General features: G+C 40.2%; 1 protein-coding gene and 1 non-coding gene across 3 annotated transcripts in view; one reads left to right on the top strand and one right to left on the bottom strand.

Moving 5' to 3' along the window:
• The window catches only part of RDX (radixin), a 100,983-nt gene that overhangs the window by 72,076 nt on the left and 10,659 nt on the right, over window positions 1–18,248 (top strand). The gene's annotated exons all lie outside the window — the stretch shown is intronic.
• On the bottom strand, window positions 17,292–17,399 carry LOC118145923 (U6 spliceosomal RNA). The gene has a single exon (XR_004731407.3). It is a non-coding gene; the product is annotated as a U6 spliceosomal RNA (small nuclear RNA).

Genomic DNA, 18,248 nt, shown 5'->3' with positions numbered 1-18,248 from the left:
GAATATGAATGAATGCTCAGTATATGTTTCTCAGGTATGCTTGTTTTCTGATCAATTACTTAATTTTCATTTCATAGGCCAAATTTTAAACACCAGTTAATAAAGATACTCTAAAAGAGAAAGTCTCTAATTTTAAAAGTTTTTCTAACCTAGGAAGACTGATTTTAGACCCAGCTGACAAAAACCAGTCAAATATGAGTAATTGTTAATATCTGTACTCAATATTGAGAAGATTAATAAAGAGTTTTCAGTTAAATCTTTTTTTTCATTGTGGTAAAATATACATGAAATTTATTATTTTAAACGTTTTCAAGTGTACAATTCAGTGCCATTAACTACATTCACATTGTGTAACTGTCACCACCATCCATCTCCAGGATGTTCTCATCTTCCCAGACTGAAGCCTGTACTTATTAAATGATAATTCTCCATTCCTCCCTCCTGCCCAGTCCCTGGTGACCACTGTTCCACTTTCTGTCTCTATAAATTTGATGTTTCTAAGTACCTCATAAAAGTGAACTCATACACTATTTGTCCTTTTGTGTCTGGTTTATTTCACTTAGCATAATGTTTTCAAGGTTCATTCATGTTGTTGTATGTATCAGAATTTTATTTCTCTTTAAGGCTAAGAAATATTCCATCGTACGCATATATCACATTTTATTTCTTCATTTATCTGTTGTTGATGGACACTTGAATTGCTGCTATCATTTGACTGCTGTTAATATTGCTGCTTTGAACATTCGTATACAAAATATCTTAGATTCCCTGCTTTCACTTCTTTGGGGTTCATACCCCAGCAATGGAATTGTTTGATGGTATGCTAATTCTGTGTTTCATTTGTTTTGTTTTGTTTTGTTTTGAGATGGAGTTTCGCTCTTGTTGCCCAGGCTGGAATGCAATGGCGCCATCGGCTCACTGCAGCCTCCGCCTCCTGAGTTCATGTGATTTTTCTGCCTCAGCCTGGAGCAGCTGAGATTACAGGCACGCATACCACACCCGGCTAATTTTGTGTTTTTTTCTTTTTTCTAGTAGAGGTGGGGTTTCTCTGTGCTGGTCAGGCTGGTCTCTAACTCTCGACCTCAGGTGATCTGCCCGCTCCAGCCTCCCAGAGTGCCGGGATCACAGGCATAAGTCACCGTGCGTAGCTCTGTGTAATTTTTTGAGCAACTGTCATAATATTTTCCACAGAAGCAGCAGCAGCATTGTACATTCATGTAACAGTGCCCAAGGTTCTAATTTTTCCACATCCTCACTAACAATTGTTATTTTATGGGTTTTTTGTTGGTTTGCTTGCTGGCATGCTTCATTTTGATAATAGCCATTCCAATGGTGAAGGAGTACCTCACTGTGGTTTTGACTTGCATTTTTCTTTGATACATTTCTCAAATCATAAAAAGTTGGAAGTCTTTTCATATGCCAATTGGCCATTTATATATCATCTTTGGAGAAATATCTATTCAAGTTTTGCCCATTTTAAAAATTGTTTAATTTTCTGTTGTAGGAATTCTTTATATCTGGGATTTAAAATATCTATTAGGATTCAGAATATTAATTCCTTTTCAGATATAAGAGTTCCAATTTTTTTTCCATTGTGAACTGTCTTCACCCTTGATACAGTGTAGTTTTTTTTGATGCACAAAATTTTTTAATTTTGATGAAGTCCAATTTTTTAGTTGTTACCTGTGCTTTTGGTTGTTTGTGTTTTCTGAAGAGGCAAAATAGTTTTAAATGAAGAAAGTGTTACAAAAAGGCAAAGCAGAAGAGAGAATATGTATAGTGGTTAGTCTCTAGACTAGAAATGAAAGTAATGAATAGGTAGGAAATGTGAGTCAGTGTGTACTGACTGTAGGATGATGAAGCTTGAGTGGGTTGGACCCAGGAATTTATGGAGCCTTGAATCCTATGTTTAGGTGGTTTACTTTGATTTGAGGACAACTGGTAGCTTTGGGAAGACAAAGCTACAGGAGGGAACAATAAACCTTGTTTGAAAACAAAAACAGTGCAATGTAAGGTATACTAGAAAGTGCAGAGGAGATAGCGTAGTAGAAGAGCAATGTCTACTACTGTTAGCCTAAGAAAGGCCGTGGCCATGGGAATGAATTTAAAGGAAACTCTGATAATTTAAAGGAAATCTCTAAGTGAAATTTGCTCTCGTGTTTGCCGTATTTTTCTTGTTTGTAATAATGTATTTTCTTCTGCACTTGATTTTAGCCAAAAGACCGAGAAGCGGTATTTTCTTCTGAACTTATTTTCTAACTGACCTCTTTCGGGACACCTAAAGTCCCAGTTTCTTTTCTTTTATCCATGACTTTTGGGGAACGGGTTGTTTAGTGGCACAAAAGAACTAAAAATTAAAGACATCCAAAAACAAATGGATTTGGTTCTGGGTTCTAATTCCAAGTCTTATACTCTCATACTGTAGCTTTAATTACCGATTTCATAGTTCTAAATCAGATTGTCCTTTTTAAAGCATTTCTCTGGATTCAGATTATGGACACTTCCATTCTAGATGCATTATTTTCACAAAAATGTGTGGCTAACTGAGGCTTAATATCTGTGTGTTTTTGAATTATTAATACTGGTTTATACTTGAAAACTATTACCTCAGAGTAATGCTTATAACAATAGTTCTATCAAACTTTTTTTTGCTCTCAGATGACCATCATAATGTACTGGATTTTAGAAGAAATTTGAAGGGTTTTTTTTTTTTTTAAACATCTTGGGGTTTGAAAAATAACTCTTTCAGCTCATTATGAAAGGATTCTGTTCACAAAAAACAACTCAGAGAAGATTATCTCGGAACATACATGCACAATTATTTCCTGGCTGTGACAAGTCCAAAGAACTCACTTTGGAAATTTCTATAGATTTTTTTAAAAGTTGAAAGTCATACCTGATTATGCTCATCAATTTAGCTTTTGCTGGAGATATGATTTGATTCATCTGCTTATACCCAAGTGATATCTTAGATTTTTTTTCCTTCTCTTATGATTGTTTCCCTCAGACAGTTCCTAATACAATCTAGTTCTCAGTTTGTAGTCCATAAAGGTTTGTGAATATAGGCAGATAAAATATTTTGATAGAATCTAACTTATAAGTAGATGGTTTCTCCTCAGTAACTTTATTTTGTTTATTTATTTATTTATTATTATTTTTTTGAGATGGAGTTTTGCTCTTGTTACCCAGGCTGGAGTGCAATGGTGCGATCTCGCCTCACCACAACCTCCGCCTCCTGGGTTCAGGCAATTCTCCTGCCTCAGCCTCCTGAGTAGCTGGGACTACAGGCTGCGCCACCATGCCCAGCTAATGTTTTGTGGTTTTAGTAGAGATGGGGTTTCACCATGTTGAGCAGGATGGTCTCGATCTCTTGACCTCGTGATCCACCCTCCTTGGCCTCCCAAAGTGCTGGGATTACAGGCGTGAGCCACTGCGCCCAGCCCCTAGTTTATTTATTTTTTTGAGACAGAGTCTTGCTCTGTCCCCCAGACTGGAGTGTGGTGGTGCGATCTTAGCGCACTGCACCTTCAATCTCTTGGGTTCAAGTGATTCTCCTGCCTCAGCCTTCTGAGTAGCTGAGGCTAAAGGTATGTGCCACCACCTCTAGCTAATTTTTCTAATTTTAGTAGAGACAGGGTTTTACCATGTTGGCCAGGCTGGTCTTGATCTCCTGACCTCAAGGGATTGGACTGTCTCAGCATCCCAAAGTGCTGGGATTACAGGTGCCATGCCCAGCCCAAAATTTGTGTTTTTTAGACGCATTTTCTATTGAAGGACGTGAAATAAACTTTCATTGTATGTAAAAGTAAATAATTTAATAGTTTACTTTCTAATTTCATTAATACTTCCAAACGTACTTGATAGTAGCTCATGGGGGTTTCTTAAAACCTTTAGGTTAGTTAAACTGCCTATCATTTTTCAAGAAATATTAACATCTTTTAAAAGATAGGTCGATAGGTGCAAAATAAATTCCTGTCATTTAGTGATTTATATGCATTCTTAAAATAACTGAGATATTACTTCCATTTTGTAAAAGTTTTGTACCAGACAATATAAAACATGGAATTAGAACTCAGAGTCTAATCCTCTGGATATAGTTTAATGTACTAGGCCACATTGCATTCCAATATAACTGATGTTTTAAAGATATTTAAAATGAATTTGGGGGGCACAGGCTGTATAAAAGGCTTTGTATGAAATGTATCCATTGGAAAAGTAGGTTTGCGTCTTACAGGAGGTGATTGGTATGTAAGTTTTGGGAATGTTCTCAAGCATTGGGAAGACTGCAAGTAAGTATGTCTTCTGGATAACTGGCGTGAGGTATACAGATAGGAAAATGGTCTCTGCCACCTCTTATTTTTCAACCATTATGCTTTAGCTCTTAAACATGAGGCACTGAAGAGTCTCAGTGTAATACTACTGTGAAAAGGAATGCTGAAATAGGAGAAAAGAAGTCATGACTTTTATTCGCTTTTCCATAAAATAAGACATACATTTGCATTCAGAATGATTGGTTCAGTGATTTGCAGTGATTGCTGTTTGTGCACTGTTGGAATTGTGGGACATGGATAAATAGATGAGACTTTGCGGCTGTGCCAGGAAAACCGCAGTTAGTCAGGGAGTTGAGTCCTTGACTCAAATTGAGGTATAGAAAGTGGTAGTAAGTGCCAGAAGAAAAACTGAGAGAAAATGTGCAGGAGATAGAGAAATGAGAGGCCACTTCGTTCAACTTTAGGTCACTTTGATTCAGTGTTCATGTGGTATTTCTTGATGAAGTTAAGAGAATGTTCTTTGATTTTGGAGCTTAGGTTTTAGATCAAATATTCTCATGCCTGTAAACTTTGATTGTGTGTGTGTGTGTGTGTGTGTGTGTGTGTGTGTGTTGGGGGGCAGATAACAGGGTCTTGATCTGACGTCCAGACTGGAGTACAGGGGTCCAATCTTGGCTCACTGCAACTTCCACCTCCTGGGTTCAAGCGATTCTCCTGCCTCAGCCTCCTGAGTAGCTGGGACTACAGCCATGCGCTGTCACACTCGGTTATTTTTGTATTTTTAGTAGAAATGGGTTTTCACCATGTTGGCCAGGCCGGTCTCAAACTTCTGGGCTCAAGTGATCCACCCACTTTAGCCTCCCAAAGTGTTGGGATTACAGGTGTCAGCCACCACACCCGCGTCACCTTAGTTCTTAAATGATTTTTTGGGGGCCACAAATATTTTGGGGAGTACAGCCTAGGATTTGTTTCAAAAGTGCTAATGATAGTTCAAGTTAATCACATAGAATAAACATCAATCTTAGTAGTTTGTGATTTCCCTCTCCCAAGTCCTCTTCCCCTACAGTCACAATAAATTCTTCATTCGTGTACTAGAGAGATTCAGAAGGGCTTAGCCTGTATGGCCACCATCTTTCCATTGCTCTTTTAGCCAGTCACTGCCACTGAGGTCTGATTTGGACACCTGTCTCTGCATAGTTTTTCTAGGCATGCTTAGAAACTGGCAGGAGTCAAAGTACAGACTCTATAGCCCATGGTTACCCCCAATCTAGGGTGTAGTGATCCTTTACCACATTTTCCTGCCTTTTCAACAAATGTTTCGTTTTTTTACAGAAGCTGTTTAGATCCAGGTTTTATCTGTTCACAGCACATTAGATACATAACCTGATGGGCATTAAGAGAATCTCTTGGGCCGGGCGTGGTGGCTCATACCTGTAATCCCAGCACTTTGGGATTTCCCAAGGCAGGCAGATCACCTGAGGTCAGGAGTTCGAGACCAGCCTGGCCAACATGGTAAAACTGTGTATCTACTAAAAATAAAAAATTAGCCAAATGTGGTGGTGTGCATCTATAATCCCAGCTACTCGGGAGGCTGAGGCAGGAGAATTGATTGAACCCAGGAGGCACATGTTGCAGTGAGCTGTGATTGTGCCACTGTATTCCAGCCTGGGCGACAAGGCGAAACTCCTTCTCCAAAAAAGAAAAGTGTATTTGGGATAGCTATGAGGCAGCATGATGTTGAGGGAATTGCATGGGTTTTGGATTCCCACATCGGGTTTGAATCTTGGCCTGGCCACTTCTGAGACCTTGGGATTCCACTCAGCCATTTGAGCCTGATTTGTCTCATCTGTTAAATGGAGTAAGACTATTAATCTTGTGAGCATTAATTGTAATAATAAACATGGAATACTTTACAGCTTTGGCATATTGGAAATGTTAATGGTAATTTCTGTCATTTTGGTTTTCATAATTTCATGTCAGTATTATGAATATTCGTATTTGTAGGCAAGTCCTTTGGATTCCATTTTTAATGTGTTTTGTTTACCTTAAGGATTCTAGTTAGAATTCTTAGAAGGTATCACTCCTCATGTTTGTTGAGTATGTGCCAGGCCTATGCTCAGCATGTACATAAAGACGTGGTCCTAAGCAGTAAATAGTGTATGGTTTTCTCCCAGTACACAAAATAAATCATTTCTATGTGTTTGTGTATTATCAGTAAGTGAAGTTCCCTCCTCAGCCTCTTATTACTGTAGTGTGCCAAGTCTCAGTCCTGCTGTCTGCAGTTGGATCTCTCCATGACCTTATCGAGTGTCATTGCTTTATATAAGCAATTGCTTTTTTTATTTAAGGAATTGCTGTATTTCCTGTAGGCAGAAACGTAAATCTCTAGCCAAATTCTCCCCTGAACTTCAGGTGTGTACATATATATTATATTTTTACATATAATACACACACACACACACACACACACACACACTCTGCATGACATTTCCAGTTTGATATCTGATAAGCATCTCAAACTTACCATGTTAAACTCAAGATCTTCTCCCCTTAAACTTGCCCCTGCCTCACTCTTCCCCTTCTCAGTTGATAAACGACAAGTCTATTCTGCCAGCTAATTAGGCCAAAACTTTGACCGCATCTATGACTCTTCCTCATAATCTACATCCAGTCCACTCACAGATCCGCCGGCCCAGCATTCAAGATCTATAATGTATCCAGAATATGACCACCTCATACATTCTTCACAGCCATCAGTGTTCCACCTACAGGAGTGCCTAGATTATTGCAACAGTCTTCCATTCTGTTTTCTTGATTTCCTCTTTGCCATTTTACAGTGTTTTAAGATCTTAGAACAGGTAAGTCAGATCATGTCACTTCTGCTCAAAATCCTTCAGACGTTTCCCGTCTCTGAGTAAAAGCCATGTCCTTTTCAGCGGTCATTTGCAGCCTAATCTGTTCTGTTCCCTGCAGCAGCTCTTGGGCCTTCTCTACTGATTTTCCTCTCCTCTCATTAATTTGAAGTCACACTGATTTCCTTGTTATTCTTTAAAGCAACCAGCTGGTCCAACTCCTCTTACTCAGCTTGGAAGACTTTTTCCCAGATATGATTCACTCCCTTGCCACCTCCAGGAATTTGCTTAAATGTCACCTCAATGAGCCTACCTTTTACAACCCTATTTAAAATTGTACCTTCCCCAGTACCTTGTACCCATTTCTTGCCTTTATTTTTTTTCTATAGCACTTACCATCTAGCATACTATATATTTACCTATTTGTATTGTTTGTCTTGCCCTACTAGGATGTAAGCTCCATGAGGGCAGGGATTTTACCGTTTTGTACACTGTATATGCCCAGGGCCTAGAGTGGTGCCTGGAATGCCATAGATGCATGCTATTAAATAAATGAATGGATAGCTCTGGGAGCTCAGAAGGAAGGCACCTGATCTTGCTGCAGAGCTCCAGGGAAGGCTTCCTGTAGGAGATGATCCCTAGGCCAAATCTTTCAGCACAAGTTACTCTTAATTGAGGAGGCAAAGATAGGAAAGCTTTCTGGAAAGAAGGAACTGCATATGCAAATAACATCGAGTCATGAAAGGATGTGGGGTGTGCTGGGACTGCCCATTTGTATTGAAAACAAAGTCTGAAGCCAGGCACGGTGGCTCACGCCTGTAATCCCAGCACTTTGAGAGGCCGAGGTGGGTGGATTGTGAGGTCAAAAGATCGAGACCATCCTGGCCAACATGGTGAAACCCCGTCTCTACTGAAAAATACGAAAATTAGCTGGGCGTGGTGTTGTGCGCCTGTAGTCCCAGCTACTAGGGAGGCTGAGGCAGGAGAACTGCTTGAACCCAGGAGGCAGAGATTGCAGTGAGCTGAGATTGCGCCACTGCACTCCAGCCTGGCGACAAAGCAAGACTGTCTCAAAAGGAAAAAGAAAACAAAGTTTGAGATTCAGAAGGTAGTGCTGTGAAATATTAGAAAATCATGAAGGAGAGCAGGTTTGGGTGAGCCTGTGACATTTCTTTTTGGACAATTTGAGTTTGGAATGCTAATGGAATGTCAGATGAAATTTCCCTAGGGTAAAGTGTAAGGAAAGAAATGGTGGGTTTAGTATAGGACCTTGGAGAGCGCCAGCATTGACGTACTGTCAAAGCAAGGGAGGACCGCACAGACGTGTAGGACAGAAAGGTGACTGCATGTGACCACCAGTGCCGCATGGGGAAGAAAGGTCTCTTACGAAATTTAAAATGTATATTGGTTTCGGCAACAAGAACGTCATTGAAAAGAGCAGTTTCTTCGGAGTTAGAATAGTTGTCACTTAGCTTAACTGCGTGTCTTCTGCTAAGTGTTTTCCCCAAATCTACATGTATTTCTTATTCTCCAAGAATAACCAGAACAGGAAAATGCTACCTCTTAACAGTGTCTTCTGTCAACTTCGTATGTGTAAATCTGACGCTTGGGCATGAACCCCACTCCATACCCCTGCCCAAGTCTGTGAGTTTATGCCTAGTAAAGTGAAAATCTGTTCCCGTATTTGCCATCTAGAGTAAATAGGCTCCAGGAAGCGCTTCAGTGGTGTCATCCATTCAAATAATGTTACCCATTTATTAAACATTTATTAGATGCCTCAAGTTAGGCTCTGAGGATTCATAGATAATTTAATACATCTCCATAAATAATTTAAAACATCATCTAGAGGAAGGAACAGAAGAGTTAAGAATGATGACGAGACAAGTGACAAGAAGCACTCAGAGCTAGGTAGTGACCAACCTCTTGCTAACATTAACAAGGTTACAGAGGTTATTGTCATTGTCAGCAGCCACCTCAGGAACAAGTACCATCTCCTCCCTACCCCTTGCCTTTAGAGCTGAGGGCATATCTCAGTGGATGTTCAGTTCCGTGGTGGTCTTGATGCTAATTCAGAGAGGAGTTAATTCAGAATCTGTCACAGTTTAGGAGTCATTTCCAGGACTAGAACCAAAGGGTGTTAGCTATATGAGCAGAGGCTGAGGAGGTCTGGTAGCACTGCCTTGGGCTGTTGGTTAGGAAAGTCTGTTTACAACTTGGGCTGCTCTCCTTAGGGGAGATGAAGATGGACTTTGTGTATAGTCTGGAGCTGCTAAGGAAGTTTTGGTGGGAGGAGTCCTTCCATTTATTCATCCAAATATGTTGGCGCCTGAGAGGTGCTGTGTACTAGTTGTTCAGAATAACATAGTAGCCATGTCCCTGCCCTAATGAGCTGACTTCCTGTAGGAAGACACAAACACTGGAAAGCAGAATAATTAAAAGATGCAAATTGTATGACTAGGTTGAATCATGTGCAGTTGCCGATATTTAACCATCCCTGACCTATCAAAACAGCAATTTTATATCCATTTAAAACTATGAAAGAAACAAGGGACTGAGTTAGGAAAAGATGTCATCAAGGACAGGAGGTAAAAAGCAGTGTCTGAGGAGATGGCATGTAAGTTACTACCTGAAGAAGGAGAAGGCTAGCTCCTCTTGTTCCTGTTTAAATCAAGATGGCAGATGCAAATACCAGACAGACCAAGAGAGTGGACTGCTGGGCTCGGTGGGCACTGTGTTCAGTCAGGAGTCTCCTGCCCTGTCTGAAGAGGGAGGAAGAGGGAGAGTATCAGCTCTTCCCACATAGGTTAGGTAGGCCCAGCATTGCTACTGCTTGTGATCTTCCAAGATAAGCCAGAAAATGGCTTTTAAAGGAAAAGAATTCAAATATACTATATTTAAGTTGAGATATAGTCTTTTAAATTGTACATATCAGCTACTTCAATGCAATGGTTTACACCTATAATCCCAGCAGTTTGGGAGGCTAAGGTGAGAGGATTGCTTGAGTCTAGGAGTTCAAGACCAGCCTGGGCAACATAGCAAGATCCCATCTCTACAAAAATAAAAAAAAATTAGGGCCAGGTGTGGTGGCTCACACTTGCAATCCCAGCACTTTAGGAGGCTGAGGTGAGAGGATCACTTGAGCTCAGGAGTGTGAGACCACTCTGGGTGACATAGTGAGACCTCCTCTCTACTTAAAAATTTAGCCAGGTGTGGTAGCGCACCTGTAGTCTCAGCTACTCAAGAGGCTGAGGTGGAAAGATCACTTGAACCCAGGAGGTTGAGGCTGAAGTGAGCTGTGTTTGTAACACTGCACTCTAGCCTAGGCAACAGAGAGAGACCCTGTTTAAAAAAAAAAATAGAAAAAGTTTTGCCAGCCAAACAAGATACACCTGCTTGCCAGAAGTAGCCCACTAGACACCAATTTACAGTCTTCGCTTTAAAATTCCAGGTAGCGAGAACAGCATATGCAGATACTCTGAGGCAAGAAAGAGCTTCACTTGTTCATGGAAAAGACAGGAAGGTGATATATCCAGAGCCGAGTGAGTCCAAAGGAGAGTGATGTGTGAGAGGAAGTTGAGGAAGAGCCAGATCACAGGAGCTTCCTAAACCATGGTGAGAAGCCTGCAAGATCTAGGCCAATGTCCACGGAGCAGTTTGACACCAGAATGGAGCTAAGAAAAGGTAAATTCAAGAGAAGTTTGAGGAACAAAGGTGCAGGCATAGAAGAGTGAGGTAGTTTGTACTCTACTCAGCATGCTGCACCCTGGTGTGATCTCAGCTCACTGCACCCTGGGGCTGAACAGGGCGGCAACTGCCTGAGCAGGAGGCGCTTCTTCCTTAACCTCACAAAGGCCGCAGGTGTCCTTGAAGTATTCCATCTTACAGCTAAGTAAGCTGCCCAGGGACAACCACCGTGGCAGACTCTGCATTTGGATTTTGGTTTTCTTAGAAGTGAAAGCCCTTGTCTTTTTGATTAGAAAACATGGCCTTTGCAGTTTATAGCCAACTGAGACATGTTTACTTGCCCTTTGAAGGATTATCTTGTCTGCATAACTCAAAATGAATGTATCAGTTGAGTTGCAGGCCAAAGAAGAATGCTTTAAATCTTAAGTTCAGCTTGAATACAGAATGGTGGTGACCTGCTCAAACCCACCAGACTGAAGACCAGCCCCTTTGAACCACTGCATGTGGGCTTTAACTCCAGTCTCCCCGGTTCAGTGCTCCTGTTTTCAAGGTGAGGCACATATAGCTTAAAGATTTAGAGTTGAAATATATGATTCCCTCTTGTAGGAGAGGGAATGCATTATTTTAAAAAATTATTATTACTATTTTGAGACAGTTTCGCTCTTGTTGCCCAGGCTGGAGTGCAATGGCGCAATCTCGGCTCACTGCAACCTCTGCCTCCTGGGTTCAAGTGACTCTCCTGCCTCAGCCTCCCAAGTAGCCGGGATTACAGGTGCTCACCAGCATGCCCAGCTAATTTTTTTTTTTTTTTTGAGATGGAGTCTCACTCTGTCGCCCAGGCTGGAATGCAGTGGTGTGATCTCAGCTCACTGCAACCTCTGCCTCCTGGGTTCAAGCAATTCTGCCTCAGCCTCCCAAGTAGCTGGGATAACAGACATGCACCACCACACCCAACTATTTTTGTATTTTTTCTGGAGACAGGGTTTCACCACGACCTCAGGTGATCTGCCCACCTTGGCCTCCTAAAGTGCTGGAATTACAGGCGTGAGCCACCGTGCCCAGCTAATTGTATTTTTATAGAAATGTGGTTTCATCATGTTGGCCAGGCTGGTCTCAAATTCCTGGCCTCAACTGATCTGTCTGACTTGGCCTCCCAAAGTGCTAGGATTACAGGCATGAGCCACCACACCTGGCTATTTTTTTAAAAATTAGTAATTGACTATTAAAGCCTAGAAATAAAAGAAGAGTCTGTGCTCAAGAAATAAAAGAAATCTAGAGGAAAGCTGAAATTGGGGAAGTGAAGATGTATGTGGACAGAAGCCTTTTTAAGCCACCTAATAGGTGTTGAATTAAATATTTTAGGAATTCAGTAAGCAAGACTTCAATGATAGGAACTGAACTCGGTCTAGGGAAAATTCATGAGGTTGAAGATCAAAGGGAAGAAGGCTCTTACCTGCTGAGCTTTAGCATGTGGGAGACAGCCAGAGAGGAAGGTGGCCACTGTGAAAGCTGAGAAATGAAGTCATCATGCAGCATTTGAGACAGGCCTGTAGTTTGAGTTAACCTGAGTAAATGCAGGAGGATGCTAAATTTGTTTTCAGGACAGACTGTTTCAGAACTGAGTAAGTATTTCATTGAAATGTATCAGTCAATTCTTTGTGCAATTCTTTGTTGTTTATTAGAAGATTTGAAGAGAGAAAGCATAAGTAAAAATATTTCTGAGATGTTCTATGTAGGTTATTTGAGTGGCTTTGTAGATAAAAATAGATGTGGGCTGGGAGTGGTGGCTCATGCCTGTAATCCCGGCATTTTGGGAGGCTGAGGTGGGAGGACTGCCTGAGCCCAGGAGTTTGAGACCAGCCTGGGCAACGTGGTGAGACCCCATCTGTATTTAAAACAAAAATCTGACTTAGCTTTCCTTATGATTCTTTAAACTATTAGATTTTTGCCTGTGTGTAATTAAAATGAAAATTGCATTTTAACAGAAAATTACTATAATTATATTTTGCTTTTATACTAGTAGATTCTACCAAATTAGAGCAAAGAGGGCAAATGATCTTTATGAAGAAGTCCAGATACTAAATATTTTGGACTCTGCAGGCCAGTTGTCTCTGTCCCAGCCATGCAACTCTGCTGTTGTGGTTCACAAGCAGCTCTAGGCATCGGTCAATGAATGAGCATGTCTGTGTTCCAATAACATTTCATTTATGACACTTCACTCTGAATTTCCTATACTTCATGTGTCACAAAATATTCTTCCTATGATTTATTTTTTTAAAAGGTGAAAAACATTCTTCAATCACATTCTGTACAAAAGCAGATGGGAAGCTGGGTTTGGTCCATGAGCCATAGTTTAGTAACTCCTGAGTTAAAGGTTTTTAAAAAGGAATGTTCTGCCAGGCGCAGTGGCGCTGCCTGTGGTCCCAGCTACTCGGGAGGCTGAGGTGGGAGGAAGGATCCCTTGAGCCCAGGAGTTCTGGGCTGTAGTGCGCTATGCGATCAGGTGTCCGCACTAAGTTTGGCATCAATATGGTGATCTCCTGGAAGTGGGGGACCATCAGGTTGCCTAAGGAGGGGTGAACTGGCTCAGATGGGAAATGGAGCAGGTCAAAACTCCAGTAATGATCAGTAGTAGGATTGCGCCTGTGAATAGCCACTGCACTCCAGCCTGGGCAACATAGCAAGATCCTGTCTCCAAAAAAAAAAAAAAAAAGAAATGTTCTTTTAAGGGCCAGTGCTGTGGCTTTCTGACTAGCAACATTTTGAGGTGACCCTAAGGAAATCTTATTTTGTTATAATGAAGGGATTTCTTACACATTTGAACAACTTCCGGTAGTTGTTCTCACAGTAGCTTGCATCAGAATCCCCTGGAGGGCTTGTGAGACCACCCTTGCCAACATGGTGAAACCCCGTTGCTACCAAAAATACAAAAATTAGTTGGGTGTGTTGGTGCACACCTGTAATCCCAGCTACTAGGGAGACTGAGGTATGCGAATAGCTTGAACCCCAGGAGGCGGAGGTTGCAGTGATCCGAGACTGTGCCACTGCACTCCAGCCTGGGTGACAGAGCAAGACCATGCCACACACACATAAAAAAAATAACAAAAAGTGCATTTCTTAAAGGTGAGTCTGATGCTGCTGTCTTGGGACCACACTTTGAGAACTGCTGATTTAGAGAAATGAGAGCATCCAATAGTATGGAAATAACACAGTTGCTTCTTTCAATCAGTGTCCTTAGAGTAACTATTGACTTTTTCTTCATTGTTTGAGACTGTTGAAATTCGAATGGTTCAAAGACTAAAGATAATTGGAACCAAATTCATAACTTCCCCGTCTATTGTAGTGTTTTTCCTCCGGTGCTTTCTGTTTTTAAACACTTGAAAATGAGAGATTGATTCATAACGATGTTAGAGGATGAGATGCATCAAGTAGAAACCAATTAGGGAATATATATATTAGATAGTCATGTATCTGTTTGAAATACAGCATGTTGCCAGTAACAGGCATTGCATGTCCCTCCTCCATCAGGCCATCCTTTTCTTTGCTTTTACTGTGTATGTTTGTATCTACAAGAATCTAATGTCTAGTTGTGCACACACATAAACTTCATAAAAATAGATTTTTCTTTGTAATTCACGATGAAGTTCTCAAAACATAGTTCTACTATACACACATGCAAATCCATTCTGACGAATGTAACTGTGGTTCATTTTCACTGCTGTATTTATTTTATGAGTATGCTACAATTCCTCAGTTCCCCTGATGGTGGACATTTGGATTGTTACTGGTAACAATATATATATATATCTCGAGACAGAGTCTCACTCTATCACCAAGGCTGGAGTGCAGTAGCACAATCTTGGCTCATTGCAACCTCCATCTCCTGGGTTCAAGCGATTCCCCTGCTGCAGCCTTCCGAGCAGCTGGGATTGCAGGCACCCACCACTACACCTGGCTAATTTTTTGTGTTTTTCGTAGAGACAGGGTTTCACCACGTTGGCCAGGCTGGTTTCAAGCTTCTGACCTCAAGTAATCTGCCAATCTCGGCCTCCCAAAGTGCTGGGATTACAGGTGTGAGCCACTGTACCTGGCCATAGGATTGTTACCAGTATTTAAAAAAAATCTATAAACAATATAGCATGGATAGTCTTGTCTTCTATTCATGTTTTCTAGTGAATAAGCACAATGGTATTTCTACAGCAGAGACCTAAGGAGGGGAATTGTCTCTTATTATAGAATATGCACATCTTCAACTTCACTATGTAAACATCAGTTGTTTCCCAAAGCAAGGACATCTTCACCCACACTTCGTATCACTAGACTTTTCAGTTTCTGCCAATCTGATAGGTTTAAGATGATATCGTGCCTTTATTAATAATTCGCATTTCTTCATTACTAATGTGGTTGATAACTTTTATTTAAGGAACTTTCATGTCTCCTCTTCTTTGAAATGACTTTTTTAAATGTTTTAAAAAACATTTAGTTTTTTTTAAATAGTCTGTTTTCTATTAGACTGTATATTTTCATCCAGTTGACATTTAAATGTTTTAGAGCTATCTCTTTCCATGGCTTGCCTTGTGTTTTTGTCTTTTTATGGGTTTTTGTTTGATAGGTAAATGTTTTACACGTTCTTGTAGCTTAATTTATAAATCACTTTCCCTATAATTTGTGGGGATTTTTTCCTGTGTGTGTCTTGTTTAAGAAATTCTTCTCTCATTTGATGTCATGAAGATATTTTTCTACATTTTCTTCTAAAGGTTTGGTTGTTTTTACATTTAAATCTTTAGTCCAGCTATAAATAACTTTTCTGCCTGTCAGAAGTATGGACCCAATTGTATTTTATTTTGTCTGGATGACTAGTTGTCTTGATACTTTATTTAATAGTTCATCCTTTTCCTATTGATCCTAGTGCCATTTCTTTCGTATTTCTTACTCTGTTCTGTTACACTCTCTTCTGTTGCATTGGTCAATGTGTGTATCCCTGTGTCGATACTATTCTGTCCTTATTACTACAGCCTTAGCTTTTTAACAAGTCTTGAGGTCTATCTGGTTGAGCTTTCTTTAAAAGTTGCTACACCTTGTTTGTAAAATAAGCTCCTGGCTAGTTTTGGTTCTTTGTTCTTCTGCATAAATTTTAGAGTGAGTTTAACCTGCAGAGGAAAAAAAATGCTTCGGGGACTTTTGCTCGGAAATGTATTAACAGATTAATTTGGTAAGAAATTACAGCTGTACAGTATGAAGCGTTCCTAATCATGAATATGCAATGTGTTTCCAACAAGTCTTTCTGGATGCCATTCGGTAAAGTTGTTTAAATTTTTTGCATTAAGATGGTGTATTTATTTTGTTAGATTTATTATTAAGCATCTTCTATTTTGTTGTTGTTTTCAGAGTTACATTTGAAAACGGTTTCTGGCTGGTGTAGAGAATGCAGCTGATTTTTGTTTGCTGACCTTAAATTAAGAAACCTTGTTTGATTCTCACAGGTTTTTTGTTTGTTTGTTTTGAGACAGAGTCTCGTTCTGTCGCCAGGCGCCAGGCTGGAGTGCAATGGCGCCATCTCGGCTCACTGCAACCTCCGCCTCCCGGGTTCAAGCAATTCTCCTGCCTCAGCCTCCTGAGTAGCTGGGACTACAGACGCCCACCACCATGCCCAGCTAATTTTTGTATTTTTAGTAGAGATGGGGTTTCACCATGTTGGCCAGGATGGTCTCGATCTCTTAACCTTGTGATCTGCCCGCCTCAGCCTCCGAAAGTTGCTGGGATTACCGGCGTGAGCCACTGCACCCGGTAATTCTCACGGTTTTAAATAATTTGTGGAGTCTTTTGGGCTTTCTACGTAGCCTTTCTTCATCTTCTGCAAATCATTGTAATTTTCAGTCTTCTCCATCCATAAAACTTTTATTCTTTTTCTTACTGAGTTGACTGGCTGCAACTTCCAGTCCAATGTGGAACATAAGTGGTATCTCATTTCTTTTTTTGTTTGAGACAGGGTCTCACTTTGTCAGTTAGGCTCAAGTGCAGTGGCACCATCTCAGCTTACTGCACCCTCCGCCTCCCAGGCTCAAGTGATCCTCCTACCGCAGCCTCCTCTGAATAGCTGGGACTGCAGGCACATGCCACCAGCTTGACTAATTTTTGGTACATGACTTTTATCAGGTTAAACTTCCTTTTACGTATTTTCTCCATATACGTATTTTTCTAAGAGTTTTTTTTTTTTTTTAATACAAAGAGGGTTTAAAATTTATTTATTTATTTTTATATGGAGCTCCATTTTTCTAAGATTTTTCTTTTTAAATAAAAAGAGGGTTTAAAATTTATTTATTTATTTTTATATGGAGCTCCATTTTTCTAAGAGTTTTTTCTTTTTAAATAAAAAGAGGGTTTAAAATTTATTTATTTATTTTTATATGGAGCTCCATTTTTCTAAGAGTTTTTTCTTTTTAAATAAAAAGAGGGTTTAAAATTTATTTATTTATTTTTATATGGAGCTTCACATTTTTTGAAGTGATTTGCGTGTCATCCTTGCGCAGGGGCCATGCTAATCTTCTCTGTATCGTTCTGATTTTAGTATATGTGCTGCTGAAGCGAGCACGGGTTTTATTTATTTTTTATTTTTGTTTTTTATTGCATTTTAGGTTTTGGGGTACATGTGAAGAACATGCAAGATTGTTGCATAGGTACATACATGGCAGTGTGATTTGCTGCCTTCCTCCCCTTCACCTATATCTGGCATTTCTCCCCATGCTATCTCTCCCCAACTCCCCACCCCCCACTGTCCCTCCCCTAATCCCTCCAACAGACCCCAGTGTGTAGCGCTCCCCTCCCTGTGTCCATGTGTTCTCATTGTTCAACACCCGCCTATGAGTGAGAACATGTGGTATTTCATTTTCTGTTCTTGTGTCAGTTTGCTGAGAATGATGGTCTCCAGGTTCATCCATGTCCCTACAAAGAACAAGAACTCATCATTTTTGATGGCTGCATAATATTCCATGGTGTATATGTGTGAGCATGGGTTTTAAATTTATTAAGGGAATTTCTGAGTATATTGAGGTAATTGTGTGTGTACTTTAATTTTTTTAATTTTTAAAACTTTTGCGATGCTGCTAAAAATTTTATTTTTAATTTGGGCACATAAGTGTCTACATTTATGGGGGCATGAGATATTTTGATATAAGCATACAATGCGTAATGATTATATCATGGGAAATAGGGTATCCATTTCCTCAAGCTTTTCTTCTTTGTGCTACAAATAATCTAATTATACCCTTTAGTTCTTTCTGAATGTACAATTAAATTATTGATATAGTCACCTTGTTGTGCTGTCAAATACTAGGTCTTATTCATTCTTTCTATTGTTTTTTGTCCCCATTAACCATCCTCACTTCCCATACCCATGCTTCCCCACTACCCTTCTTTTTATTTTCTTGAGACGGAGTTTCGC

Source organism: Callithrix jacchus, chromosome 10 (assembly GCF_049354715.1).
Source record: "Callithrix jacchus isolate 240 chromosome 10, calJac240_pri, whole genome shotgun sequence".
Taxonomy (NCBI): domain Eukaryota; kingdom Metazoa; phylum Chordata; class Mammalia; order Primates; family Cebidae; genus Callithrix; species Callithrix jacchus.
This window is presented reverse-complemented; position numbering and strand designations above follow the sequence as displayed.